This window comes from Anomalospiza imberbis, chromosome 4 (genome assembly GCF_031753505.1).
Source record: "Anomalospiza imberbis isolate Cuckoo-Finch-1a 21T00152 chromosome 4, ASM3175350v1, whole genome shotgun sequence".
NCBI lineage: Eukaryota > Metazoa > Chordata > Aves > Passeriformes > Viduidae > Anomalospiza > Anomalospiza imberbis.
The window spans coordinates 67,789,221-67,803,999 of record NC_089684.1 but is presented as its reverse complement, the minus strand read 5'-3'; the positions used below and the strand labels follow the sequence as shown (position 1 = coordinate 67,803,999).

The following is a 14,779-nucleotide window of genomic DNA, read 5'->3' as shown; positions in this document are numbered from 1 at the left end:
ACAAATTGTGTACAGTGAAAAACAACCATCTCCAAAGTAGGGATGGGAATATTTTATAAAGATACATTAATCTCAGGTGAACTTCAGATGAAATTGCTTTTCTGTGAGGCCGAAACGATAAGAACAAAAATAAAGGGAAAATTCAGGGCTCATATCTTCTCAAAGGAGAAGAATGTCTGTATTTGAACATTTTCTAGACTCCTCAGATGGAGGCACCTGGCAGCACCTCCTCACTGGCTCATGGTGTAACATGAAATAATAAAAATATCTTACTGGAGAAGCAGAAGTGTGTCCTCAGAGGTGGGGAATGAGCAGCAGAGCCAATGCCCACCCAAAACACGGCCCCAAGGGGCCCAGGAGAGCCTTCCATCAAAATAGAAAATGGCTTTGAGTCTAGGGTTAAACCAGCAGCAATTCTCCATGTATAATTTGTAGGTTACAGTGACAGTGTCACCCTTGGCTGCTCCTGCTGAAGTGGCATCCTCCTCCCCTGATTCACCCTCATCCCTGGCAGGGATAGATGTGGGATAAAAAAAAAACTGTGGTGAGAGGCAGTCTATATTTTTCATTTCACATTCTGACACATGAAACAGAGCCTGTTAAACTCAGTGCTTGTGTTTTAAATTTACCCGTCCAGCTCTGTGTTTAGGCAAAAAAAGCCTGTTTGCTTTTTAAATATTTAGTTTTCTGTTGTTCACCATCCTTTAAATAGGGGCCCATTGGTACCTTTTTCAAGTTGGCAAGAACACTGGGAAATAGAAAACCTGGAGACATTTTTATTTCTAAATTGAGAAATAAATGTTTTAATTTTTTTTTTAATCTGATAGCAGCTAGAAACTTGGTTTTGGTGAACAAAGGGACGGAGTTAACTTTTCAGATGCTTTTCCACAACTATCCAAGTGTCATCTCCACCCAGACATGGTCCTCACCAGCAGATCCCAGCATCAGGAGTCAGCCCTGGCTGAGCTACGTGGAAAAGGTCATGAACAGAACAAGAAATTCCCCCTCGAGCCTATGAAAATGGGGGGAGATGCCTGATTTCCCAGGGAAGAGCTGAGCTCAGCATCACCCCGTGAAGATGTTCAGCAGTTTCCTCTTCCCACTGTGCCTGGATCACATTTCCAACATGCCCAGTTCTCCCTGTGCCTTGTGGTGGGGTTGAAGGCACCGAACCCATGCAGATGAGGGCCTAAAAGACAATAATGGTGTTGGAAAATGGTTGCTCTGAGCATTTCTGGCCACCTTTCCCAAAGTGGACCTTGCTGCCACACTCAGCCATTTTCCAGCTCCAGTTCCTGCCAGTCCCAGATTGTGGTGGGAACTCAGTGTGAAGAGGAGCAGAAGGGTTTGGAGAGCATCCCCTATCCAAGCCTGGTTCCCAGCCCCTGGCCAAGGCCAGGTTCTGTTTGGAAGGTCATCAGTCCCAAATGCGAATTATAGATGGGATTAGGTCACCTCTGAAGAACAATCAGAATCCTCTTTCTTTGTCAGATGATCAGCTCCCTAAAAACTCTTCCAACCAAAAGCACAGGGAACACAAGGATTTCCAAGCCATTATTGGACTTGTGTGCTTAAATCCCTTTATGGCAGAGCCAGGGGCCTATAAGTCACAGGGACACTTTGGAAAGTGACCCACATTCAAAAAAAAAAAACACATTTTCAATTATAATTAAAAAAAAAAAAATCTCATTTCTTTGTTTGTTTTTCCTGCAGGAATCCTTTAGCAAATGCATCTGACAGTGCCTGCCAAGCATGGTCAGCCAGGGATGACCAAACACAAGGGAGAAAAGTGCTAGAGCCTGCAGGGCTCCTGGAGGCACTCAGGGATCTGTTCACAAAAACAACAGGAAATTGTACAGCAGGACTGACCGACAGCTCTCTGACCCCACTCCTCTGTGGCACTTAGGGTCTGCCTGTGGAATTGGCATATCCATATATATTTTTTTTTTTTTTTAATCCATATATATTTATATATGTATATAGATGTATTGATATATGTTTTGTTGTTTTGTTTTGAGTTTTTTATTTGTTTGGGGTTTTTTTTTGTTTTGTTTTTTTTGGTTTTTTTTCCCCAGGCATAGATGCAATGGCTGAAGCACATGTTGGAAATACCCAGAGGAAGCAAGCCATGAGTCTGAGTAGGGATGGATGAAGCATTTAAACCTTCCTACACTGCTCTCACCTGTCCTGGAGGTGTTCCTGAAACTCCTGACAGGAGCCAAAGTCCCCAGTGAAATCCCTGACCCATACAGTGTGCCCTGTGAGACGCCAGCCGGTGACCTGCTGCTGCTGTGCCAAATTCTGTCAATTGTACAACACAATCCCAGAGGGCAAAACCCTTCCAGCAGTGAAACACACCTGTGTTGGTGCCCAGAACTGGTCCACACCTGGGAGCAAGTGCTTCTGCAGTAAAAAATTGGCCTGAAGGCCAGAAAAAACCCGAGAATAAAGTTGTCTGAGCTGCACTGAAGTTCCCAGCTCAGCCTTAGACTGAACCACTAACATATGGCAGCCTCACAAAACAACCCAAAACCTGTTGAGTCTAATATTTTATGCTCAATATGGAAAGCTGAAGCTTCATCTTGCCCTTGGCACAACACATGGACTGACTGAAGAAAGTGCTTTATAACTGCAGAGTGCCCAGTGACCCCTAAGAGGCTTCTGCAGCATCCAGGCGCTGTATCCCTGGACACGGAATGGGAGGGAAAATGCAGATTTCATGGGCTGCTGTTGGGTTATGTAGTATTGTGTAATTAAATAAGAAATCACACATTGAGGGCCACAAGTAGTTAGTTATTGAGTTAAAAGTAAAAATAATTTGTCATTTCTTAATTAGACAATTTATCCTTGAAAAGCCTTGTAGAGAAAGAGAGAGAAAGCTCTATTTTTAGCTTGTTAAAGTACTATGAAACTCACAGTTTATAAATATATAATATAAATAAAAACTAATAAACATCAGAGTCCGAACAAAAAATATCATCTCAGACATTTAATCCTGACCCTAACAAAAAAAAAAAAAAAAAAAAAAAAAAAAAAAAAAAAAAACCACCTGCACAAGTTGCCAGTGGAGATTTGTGTTCAGCTGGTTAAACCTCTGAGCTGTCCTCACCAGAAGAGTGCTGCTGGCTGTCACAGTGTGCTGTGCTCTGTGGCCAAGCCTGGCAAAGCAATTACTGCTGAGCTGGAGGTGAAGGGCAGGCAGGCACTGCTGGGATGCTTCTGGCATTAACGGATCTCATCACTCCCCATTTGGGAATCCAGCAGTTAAATATGCTCCATCCCATGCTGTGTCACACTTGTGATCGTCCTGTCTCAGCTCTCTGCTGCCAGAAAAACTCCACGATGACGGCGCCTGACGCAGGCTGGAAGAGATGGATGTTTATTATTGTTAAATGATAGACAGTGTTAAATAAATCGCTGAATAAACATCTGGAGAGTATCACAAGGTGAGCAGAGGTTGGCTCACAGTAAGAGGTACTGCACAGAGTAAGGTGTGCAGCCAGCTATTAAAACTTGAGTACCCAAAGCAGAGCTCTTCCAGGAGCTTGCTTTGGTGTTAAGCAAGGAGATAAAAAACTTGAATTAATGAATGATTTGTGACAGAAGAATGGCTGACGGTGACAGGCTGCAGGAGGTCTGGTATGATGCACAAGGGGTTGATTAGGAGGAGCTGGCACTGGGGATGCTGGACTTCTGGCATGGGGGGGTGCACGAGCTGTTCTTCCGGCAAACACAGAGCTGTGCCTGAAGTCAGGCTGGGGCACACACAGGTACACACACACACACAGAGGTACATCCACACAGTGCTAAATTAAAAAAATGCTCAAACCCAGACCCTGGCCACAAGGCTGGGCAGCCAGATCTGACTTTCATCCACACCCGTTGTCACTAATCCTCTACAGCAGCTTTGTCTTGCTGAGACATGGGCTAAGCACAAATTCAGTTCCATGGACCACCCTGTTCCAGTGCTTCAGCTGATTTCCCTGGCCCTGTGATTTAGCATCATAGAAGTGCCTTTAGGATTCCTTTCAAACCCATTCTCCATAGTCTGGTTTAATATGGAAACAACACAATAAATAAAGATAATAAAAACCCAACACAAAACAATCCCCAAAAAACAGCTTTCAGTGCTATCCCTCCGACAAGATTATGTGTTATACATATTGGCCAAGGTTTTGAGTGATCAACAAATGAAGGAGTGGGTTGCTGCCTTCTCTGAGGAGAAAACACCCCAACAAACAGGGTTTGAATAGGAAAACATCTATTACAGGACGTGCAGTAACCGTGGAAAATGTGAATCCAGGAGCAGCTTTATGAGGGGTGACTCAGACATTGGTCATCCCCAGAAGAGTGGTCAAAACAGTGAGGAGCAGAGTGACAGGAAAGCACCTGCATTGCAGAGCTGACGTGACTCAGTGGAGAGTTTCATCTCCAGCCTCGCAGATTTCTGTCCTGTCGTGCAAGTCCCATCCCCAGGAGCATCCCAAATCCATCCATCTGTCTGTCCCTACCAGCTGCAGGCCTGGGAGTCTGGGGCTCACACTCAGGAACTTTTCCCTTCCTTCCCAGAGGTGAAATTCTGGGGGAAGAGTGGTTCCCATTCAATGCAGTTTTCATTCAGGATGAAAAAATATTTTGGCCACAAAACTATTTGAAAATTCAGGTGGGTTTCGCCAAACACCCACTGCTAGCATGGTTAGGATTATGCTGATTAAAGAGACAGCAGATTCTACCCTGGAAAAGGTGGATAACTAAATTAGGTCAAAAATGAATGGAAAAAGAGAGTTACGATTTTCTAAAAGCCCAAGTATTGTCTTTTCTCCAGTTCCTCTGTTTTTCAGCCTTCTTCAAAAGCTAGAAACGTGCCAGTGAAAGGAAAAGGCCTGACTCTAGTTCAAAGACTATTCCCACACTTCTTTTAACCTAGAGCAACTTGCTCCTGAAACCACAAAACATCCCAACCTTGCACTCACCTGACACCCCACACCTCAGTCCCAACCAGGATGGGCTGGTTCCCACACCCTGCACTCATTCCCTTCTGCCTGGGCAGCTCCAGGTTCTCCAACCCACAGAGCCACAGCACCAATGGTCTTCCTGTCTCACCAGGATGACCTCCAGAGAGGACTGGAGTCAGATATTAGAGCTCTCCAAGAACTGCAGAAATGCTGCTTGGATGTTTTTCCTGCAAACGCGATATTGGGATCACAAAGAATTGTATGAAAAACCAAAGAATCAGAGCTGGCATTTCTCCATCTGGAGCTCGCACAGCTCCATTTGGAATTAAAAAAAAAAAAGCCCATTTATTTTGTATTAGGCAAACAGGAAACTGGTACAAAGCAACACTGGGTACCTGCCACTTCTTATATGTGCACTGGCTGGGTTCCAAGGCAGCAGTGGGCAGGCACAGGCTCGGAGGGCTCCTAATTCCCCAAGCACATCAGCTGCTGCTCAGCTCTTCTCCTTCTGCTTTGCACCACTTCTTGATTTCTTTGCTCGTCTTGAAGCAATTTTTCCCACCTCTCAAGATTCACATTCCTCCAAAAGTGGGGTGTGCAAAGGTTTGGGGCTCTGCTTTGAGCCAGTGCTCCAATTTTTGAGGGTTCTGTTATTGTGCCATTTTCCTGCCCTGTCACACCTGGCACTCGGCACCAGTCTGGGCAGCAGCATCCTGTGAATAAACCTAGCTCAGCACCAGCACCTTGCAAAGCCAGGCTAAGGCAGAATTAAAACCTGCAGGCTGGTATTTGTAGCAGCAAGATTGGGTTTATTGATTTTATTGCAGGAAGCTGTGACCACTGCCAGAAACAGTGCAGGGGAGGCAATGGGGAAAGTGAGCACTTCCAGCTGTGGGACTGCAAAGAGTCACATCAGGGGTCTCCTCTCTCTGCTTTTTATTAAATTTACTTCTAATTTTTTTCCTTATTTATTTTTTACAAAGTCTGAGCCTCTTGAAGTAAGTGTAGAATTTTCCAGGGAACCCAATAGCCTTTGGAAGCAGTTTTCAGGGTGTGTGAACCCACCACCACCACAGTGAGAGGTGCAATGGGATTTTGGGAGCTCCTCTGTCACCTGCAGTGCAATACAGCTGATCTGGCTCTCCAGGTAAGGCAGTTTTTGTCACAGCTGAATTGAAGAAGGTGTAGGTGATTGTAAAGGTGGCACATCAATCACATCTGCTTCTGAGGCAGTTTGATTGAAATAAAATGCTGAAGTGCTTGTTTTCACTTTTTGTCATTATTAATGTCTTTCACATGCACATTCCTGGGATAAATCCAGTGAAATCTCACAGTGTGAGCAGTGATGGAAAGCAGGAGCAGCTGGCAGAGAAAGGAGCAGCTCCCAGCCTGGAAGACCCTCACATGTTGATTAGAGCAGGAGCTTCCTGATGGGACTGTTTGCCCTGCTGACCTGCTTAATTAATTGACTCATTATCAGCAACTCCCCCAGGAGCCATCAAAAAGCACCCATGAGAATATTCTCCCTTGATATCCACCCCACAGAGAAATAAAATCTATTTCTTTTTCATATTTCTCTGGCATATCACTTTCCTGCTGAGTAACACACACAGCTGGATGTTTCCAGCTGGTCATGGAAGGATGAGAACTGAATTTGCAAATATTACAGCATGTTTCCATTTAACAGTGAGTTTTTTTTAAAGGGAAATATTTTATACAGGCTTAGTTCCATGTAAGAGTGGCTCCTCCTAAGGGGGATAGGCCTGGTTGGATATCACCACTGTTCACAGGGAGAGCAGCAATGCTCAGGTCTACCAAGGCCACACGATCCCAGAACACCTGAGACGTGTCCACTGCACCAAGAATGGCCTACAAGATAGAAGAAAGGCTCAGGCCACCCAAAAACCAACTTTTTTCAAGGTCCAGTGGCCAAGGAGATGAAGAGGAAAGTAAAATATGTGGGTCAGCATGACCCTGGGTTGAAACATTCTGTTTTGAACTTCTGGAAGGAGAACTGAAAAATATGGGCAAAATCAAAACATATTACAGAATTGGTGGAAAATTCTAACAGTTTTACCAGCATGGTTTATATTTGATGGAGGCAAATCCTTCAAGCAGCTTTCAAGCTGATCACAGAACCACAAAATAGACTGAGTTGGAAGGGACCCAGAAGAATCATCAAATCCAGCTCCTGGCCCGGCCCAGCACCATCCCCAAGAGTCACCCTGTGCCCCAGAGCATTGTCCAAACACTGCTTGAGCTCTGCCAGGCTGGTGCTGTGCCCACTGCCCTGGGGAGCCTGTTCAGTGCCCAGCCACCCCCTGGGGGAAGAACCTTTTCCTGATACCCAACACAAACCTCCCCTGACACAGCTTCAGGCCGTTCCCTCAGGTCCTGACAGCAGGAGTGTGGTTCCTTCCAGAAGGAGGAGATCTGAGGCAAAGCACTTGGAAGCCACCTCTGAGCTGAGCACAGCCCAGGCAGGTGTATGCAGAGGACTTGTCATCATCATGCAGTCATTTATAGCTGTAAACTCACTTTTATCTTGCAGCAGCATCAGACACATCTGTACACCATGAATGGAGTCATCCCATCCAGAAATACATCCCCTTTCTATTGATGATTCATGTAGCTTTTAACCAAACCAAAGAAACCCTGTTCATCTAAGCAAGTTCAAATAAAGGCAGTGAAGAACTTTTAGTGGTTTATGAGCTTCTATGAAGGTTGTGTCCCAAATTCAAGCCCAGCAGACTGTTCCCAAGCACTAACAGCACCTGAGCTGCCACAGAAACAGTGCAGAAACAGGCATGAGGCCAGCTGAGTCTGGTTGGAAAGCAAAATACCTGCTTTTAGGGATGTCAGGAGGAGTGGCTGGCACTTGCCTTTGTTCTGGACTGCCAAGACATCACAATAAACCTTTCACACTTTTTTCTATCTCTTTTGAACTCCATCGTTTGCCCAAGAAAGTGCCATTAAAACTATACCACTCAAAAAGAGCTGACCACCATCCCCTGACAAAATTCAGTTTGGCAGAATGTGTTGGTTGGCAAATTCTTTGCTCATCACTTCTGCTCAGGCTGGTGGCTGAGCCAAGGGCAGGGCTGACCTGGATTTGCATCATTAACTCCTTCTCTGCTAACATGAAGCATCTGCTGAATGATTTATTGCACATTTGTGAGTTGGGTGGCAGCCATGGGAAGAGTTTTGTCCAAAACAGGAGGAAAAGTTGATTGTTCAGTGATGGGGCTGAGGATCAGCCCTTGAATGCCTTTGCAGCCTTCAAAGATGTGGTGGCATTCAAGGGCAGTGCTGTTTGCAGAGCAGTGAAGGTGACCAAGCTTTTACTGCGGGTCCTTCCCTTTTACAAATGTCACACCAGGCCACTGAAACCCCAATGTTTTGTTCTGCTGGGCTAAATTAATCCTCTAATTGCATTTGTAAAAACACCTCTGAAAATTTGTGCCTGTTACAACACAAATGACCAGTTCTTCCCAAGCAGGCTCTTCCAAGGAAGCTTTTGTGGGATTTCTGCCTGTTCCCATGCAAGGTGCAGGCAGCATCAAACACATTTGAGGGTTCAATTATTCCTTGGTGAAGTAGATGCTCTGTAGTGGTGGCCAGAATGACCACAGACATATTTTAGCCTGTCTTTCAGCACCGTGAAATTCATTTAGCCATTCAAGAAGGGTGTTTTGCACCTCTGATGTACAATGAGATAATTTGTGGAGAGTTCTAGAAAGACTCAAAGTAGAGAAAGTCATCAATGGATTAACCCATGTAATTTTGAATTAATTTTTTCCATAAAGGATACATGAAGTAAATTTAGAGTTCAGTCAGTGCTTCCAGGCTGGGAAATAGAAAAGACAAAATTAAAGATGGAAAATGCTATTTCAATATTCGTGATGAAGATGAGGGATGAACACAGAGCATCCTTTTCCCTGAACAGACATCTCCATTATGAATCCCAAGGAAGACAATTCCTTAGCAGCTCAGCAGGACCAGGCAGAGTGTGGGATCCTGATGCCAGTCGGGATTCTAATGGCTGAACAGGCAAGGGAGCTCAGTTCCACTTCCAAAACGAGAATTTCCCCTTCTACCCAGGAGATGGCACTAAGGCATTCAGGTAAAAAGCATCACTTCAGCCTTACTAAAAACCTGTTTTTTCTGAAGTTGTACATTGTGGGGGGGAAGCTGCAAATTTTACATTCACTGGGTTGTGCTTCTTGTGATGGGACCGATTGTCCTGACAGGGAACATGTTTCTGTTTGTCCTTCTCATGGCTCCAGTGAGTTCTCCCCAGATGAGAGCAGCCTCCATCCAGTGATGTTCCTCTGTTTTGGACACAGAGAAGCACCAAATACTCTGAAAAAATATGCCTATGGCTCAACCATAGCAGTAAAGAGGCAACAGAATCCTGGAAAAATCTCCTAATCTCCACCAGCCATTTCCTGACTCATGCCCAGCTTGTTTCTCTGTGTTGTTCCAGGGGTTTTCTTTTGGTCTTTGTTACTTCTGCACAACCTGACTGCATCCCTTTTTGAACCCTGTTGAGCTCATGGCTGGTGTCATCTTGGTGCTGCAGAAAAATGGACTGGAAATGGATGGTGTTCAGGTAAAGCCAGTATTATCTAGAGCTTCTCATCTCTTTTTGACTCCAGTGCTCTTCAGTGTTAACCCTGTGTCACTCACATGAACAGGATCCATCCACTGAAAAGCCTTGGATGCAATTTGAAAATGAAAATTGAAAACCTGATTCTGTGTCTGCTCCCTTCTGCCATCTGGATATATTTGCACACAGCCTGAATGTCTCCTGAGTGCAGCAGTGACTCCTGGGGAGGTGTGAGAGCCTTTTGGTGTGTTTGAACCACCTTGGGATCATCACAATTTCCATTCCCAGGGAGCTGGGATGGGGGAAAAAGCACTAACAGCAATCACTGCCATGGCACACAGACCCGTATTTGGAAGGGGCAGTGAGGGCTGGAGAAACAAAGGTTTGAAAGAAAATTTTGGGAAGAGGAATGGCAGGAGATGAGGCTGCAACAGGCTGGATCCTTTGTCGGGGCTGAACTTTCAAAAGCTGCATCTCTAAGCCTGGTGTCCAAATCTGGGAAGTACCTGAGCAAGGATGCTGCCAGAAAAACCAGAAAGGACATTTATCTCCAACATCAGCAGCTTCCTTCCTTCTCCCTGGCACAAACTTAAGGACCCCTTTAGCAAACCCAGCATCCATCTGCCTGATTGAATATCCTCATTAGTGCTCCTGACAGGGTGTAGCACAATCCCAAGATTCCTATCCAGCCATTTTTTCCCACCGTGGTTGTGATTAAAATTTAGCAATATGCTTTTTCCTAGTGATATTACCTTGTATATGTGCTCTGAGAACTTATCTAGACACAGCCCCCATCTGTGCAGCAAAACACAGCAGAGCAGTGTGGAAATCAGTTTGGGGAGCCCAACTCCAGCATAGGGAGGCAAGAAAATTATGGGTTTTTAAATAAGAGAAAGTTATCAGTAAGGCCATGGGGTTAATTTTAAGTGGTGTAAAAGCACACATTTCCCTTAAGAACATCTCAATTCTCACGGTCTCGTTTTCCTCAGAGAAGTCAAACTCTGTCTCCTCTCTGATCTAAGCAAGTATGTTTCCTTATTTTCTAAGTTAAAGGTAGTTTCGTTGTTTCTGTCCTCCAAAATTGTCACCAGTCCACTGCACTAAGCTACAGTGGAAATCCCAAATGCTGCATGAGCTGTGGGCAGCAATGCCCCACACCAGGTCAGCTTTGAGAAACACTGGCCCATTCTTCTTCCCTGTATCCTCTGCTTGGAGCTTGGCCCTGCCAGACATCATTTTGCTAAATCCTGCAGAGATTGGATGATGAACTTTTTGGGGCAGGGACCAGTGTGCTGCTGTGTCTACACAGGTCCTGTCACCAACAGGTCTGAGGATAGTTGATATTACTGTTAAGAACAAAATAAGTGGGGTTTTTTTTTTCATTATTTTTGATATTTTAGCTGTATCTGTTAAAAATTTCTTGCTTATCCCTCAATACTGCAAGGATGTCCTTTAAAAGGAATACCTTTTAGGAGTCAGGGAGAGGTTTCTCTACACCACTGAGTCTGGGATAATTTTGGCATCAATTTAGAAGACCCATTCAGATCACTAAAGCCACAGCAGAAGGGCTGTCAGCCCTTTCCAGGTCTGGGTTCGGCGGCTCTCCATTGCCATCTTCAGGCTGGGAGCAGCCTTGAGCCTTCCAGAAACCTAAAAATCCCGAACGGACACGGCAAACTCAATTCCGGTTTGCCCAGCATCAGCGGAAATTGATGGTCAAAACCTGGAATAAATTGTTAAATGGAAAGGAGGGGAAGGAGCTCTGCAAGGCTGGTACTCAGCTGCCCTGGATAACACGGATATTTCCCTCCCTGTAAGTGGACAGGGTTTTAGAGGGTAAATTTACACCAACAATGCTGTTTAACACACACTACTTCTTGCTGAGAGTCAAAGTTTTATCATCAAGTTTTCTTTAAAGTACATAAATTGAAACTACCCGAGTGATTTTAGCTCTGTAACCTCCATTGTCCCCCTCAAAAAAAAACATTTTCTGACAATGATAAAAGCTGAGGTTCTTGGGAGATTTTAATCATAATTTGCTCTTAAAGAGGTCTTTGCCAAACATTTCACATCTGACAGACACGGTGGTGGGTTTGGTAGTGATGAGGTTTCCAAGGCTTTCAGGGTCTCTGATGAGCAATATCACACAGGCAGCTTGGAGGGCCAAAGAGCTGTAATCACAGAACAACATAGGTAACACATCCTAAAGGAAATCAGAAAAATGTGGAATAATGTAGGTGTCCTGGTCCAACAGGGCCAGCCTAGAAGAGGCTCCTCAGACCCAGCGTTGTCACCCAGTGAACATCTCCAAGCCACTCTCCCACCTCTCCAGCCTACAGACAGTGTCTGACCACCCCTACGGTGAAATATATTCTCCAAATTAGACCTGGTTGGAAAATCACTTTCTAGGAGCCCAGAAAATCATAGAATGGTTTTGGTTGGAAGGGACCTTTGAAGGTCGTCTCACCCAACCCTCCTGCACCCAGCTGGGACAAATGCTGCTACTCTGAAGAACATTCCAGCAGCCGAACTCTCAGGTCTCAAGGTAGTTTGTGCCAGGTCCCACAGCTGTTCATACTTTTTCCCACTGCCTCAGTCCCTGAAATCCCAGCTCTCAGGGCCAAAATGGATGACCCTGGTGCTTACCTCAGCCACCTTGGCACCACTCAGTTACCGACCAATTTCCATCGCGGCGTCCATCGCGCATCCTTCCCAAAGGGCAGCCATTGTGCAGAGATGGGAGAGGACCAGTCCAGCCTCTTCAGGAAGATGCTGTAGCTGTCTGCATACTCAGAAACCCAGCGGCTCCTGCAGAGAACATGGAGAAGAGCATAAGGAGAGGACCACCACCCTGTGCTTCGTGCACCGGGACAAGGGACCTGCCTCCCCTTCTGCGGTGTGCGACCAGCCAGCCAGGAATCTGTGTGGAGCAAACAAAAGCACATTCAGGTGGGATGGGGCAGAGGGAGAACAGCCTGTGTCCATCAGGAACGGGGCAGGTGCTGCGGCACACACGGCTGCCATCGGGATCCATCTCCCACCTGGACCAACCATTACCCAGGTGCAGTCTCCACCCCACATATAAGTCCAGGATCACAGATTAAAATCTGCAATGCAGAGCTGAAATACATGTGTGTTCGGGGAAGGTGGGGGGCATGAGGCAGCAGGGAGGAATTGTCTTTCCAGTGAGAAATGAGAGCTCAGGAGCAGTTGATGCCTGTTTGGTTCATAGTGTGCAGATGAGTCACGTTGCAAACAGCTCCTGCCCTGTTTGATTTGAGAGAGCCCTTTCCCAGGGGAAGCCTGGGCATGGAAATTATGAGACATGCCTCCTGTCCCAGCCCCATGGGGATCTTCTATCCACAGGGATGAGGCTGTCCCAGGAGTTGTCTCCCCACTCCTATGAACCTCACTGCAAAACTTTTCAAGAAAAGGCTGATCAGGCTTTAGGAATGGATTTGTCCCCGAGGGAATTTCCTTGGGCTCATTGCATAACGTGGACAAGGAGAAATACAAGGAGAAATATGCTTGAGAAACACCTTCCAATTCCAAGCAGCTCCAGAACCTCCCTGACCTACACCTAGCCTGTCCCCCACTCCCAGCATCCACCTTCTCCCCATTCCACTTCTCCCTTACTCATTGAAGCGGTTATCTTCAGGGAAAATGATAGAAGGCCTTATCTCCTCTGTGTATAATCCAGCATGGATTCCTCTCCGGGGCTCGAAATCTTGCTTGTAGATACTTTTCCACTCAAGGTCAGAGTAGTCTAGCGAAAGAGAGTCCAAATAATTTAAAGACTTTTTTTTGGACCTCTGTCTCCTATATTGCACAGTCTTAGTGTTCCCCCTTCCCCTGAGCTCCATTGGCTGTTTGTGCTTCCAGCTCTCCTGTTGGAGTTACCATGATGAAGGGATTAACCAAGGGAAAATGGAGGAATTGCTTCCCTGGTGTAGATAATGTTGTTTAGATGAGATTATTCAGCCCTTATTTTCTATAGACTGTGTGAGGGAAGCCACACAAGGCAGACCTGGAAATGACATCTTGTGATCTTCCTGTCTGGACATTGACTTGTCACCTGCTACACATTTTCCCATACTGTCTATTTTCTTTTCCATCCTGCCACCCATCAGGGAGTAAACCAAGGAAGAGATTCACGGCACACTTAACCCCTAATTGAGGACCATCACCTCTGCTGTAATATCTTCCCCAAAAATCCCTGTGGGAGCTGGTTTGAAGAGGTACCATCTCCCATCTAACTCTCCAGAGACGTCTTATCTGTGTGTGAAGAGCTCGGTGTGTGTCCTTCTGATCAAGCAGATGTAACTGGGGATAAACATGCAGGGAGGACACACAAAGAAGAGCTGCCCATTGTAGACATTTTCTGGGTATTTCAAAAATGACACATTCCTATAGTGAGTACTTAGTGGAGTATTTTTAGGCTGAGGTTACAGGTGTCTCACATGTGCATGGCCGTGTCAGGTTGTTAATGCAACCCAGCAGCAGCTCCTGTCTCCTGACATTATTTCCAGGGAGACCACATCGGGCAGGGCTGTGGTCCATGGGATGGGCAGTATGGAAACTGGGGTGAAAGAAACACCATTTACAGCACTCCAAACTCTTCTAGAAGATAACTGTTCTTCTCTGCCCTGCTTTCTCCCCACGGATGGGCAGATGTTTACAGGGGATCTGTGAACCCTTCCTGTGTCACTCATTTCCTTTCACCCTCCTCAGTCTCTTCTGGAATTATATTTTAAAAACCATAAAACCAGGCTGAAGGCCACCAGTTATTCTCATGGGGCAGCTTCCACAGCCTCCATCAACTGACCTTGCATTAAAACAGATGAGTTCAGGTTCTTGGTTTTGTATTTATCAGCATTGAACATCACTTCCTTGTGCAAATCCTGGGCGAACTGCTGGTAGGTGACCAAGTTAGCAGATGGCAGCTCCCCTGGCACCAACACCCCTGAGACATGGGAGGAGAAGAATGTGAATTAGTCAGGAATCACCATCAATTACTCATCCAAATCCTACCTTTTGGATAGGGCAAGTTGGAGTCCCAGCTGGCAAAAACCAGGGCAGACCCAGTCACTTCAGCAGAGCTTTGCAGCTGAAGGTGCATCAGCTTTGCTGAGGGACATCAATTTTAATGGTCCATGACTCAAGTAAGGGAAGGATTTATGTTGGTGCAAAGCAAGGGGAAGGAGCCCACTGTCTC

The 14,779-nt window shown here is 45.8% G+C and overlaps 1 long non-coding RNA gene across 2 annotated transcripts; it reads right to left on the bottom strand.

Annotated features, from left to right (window-relative positions):
* Positions 1 to 11,438: 11,438 nt before the first annotated feature.
* LOC137473478 (uncharacterized) lies at positions 11,439 to 14,508 on the bottom strand. 2 transcript variants are annotated; one of them, XR_010998835.1, is made up of 4 exons: positions 14,390 to 14,508; positions 13,201 to 13,330; positions 12,211 to 12,372; positions 11,439 to 11,767 (listed from the first exon to the last, which is right to left on the bottom strand). It is a non-coding gene; the product is annotated as an uncharacterized lncRNA (long non-coding RNA). The 2 variants fall into 2 exon arrangements; XR_010998834.1 differs by having other exon boundaries at positions 11,439 to 11,735.
* Positions 14,509 to 14,779: the final 271 nt, after the last annotated feature.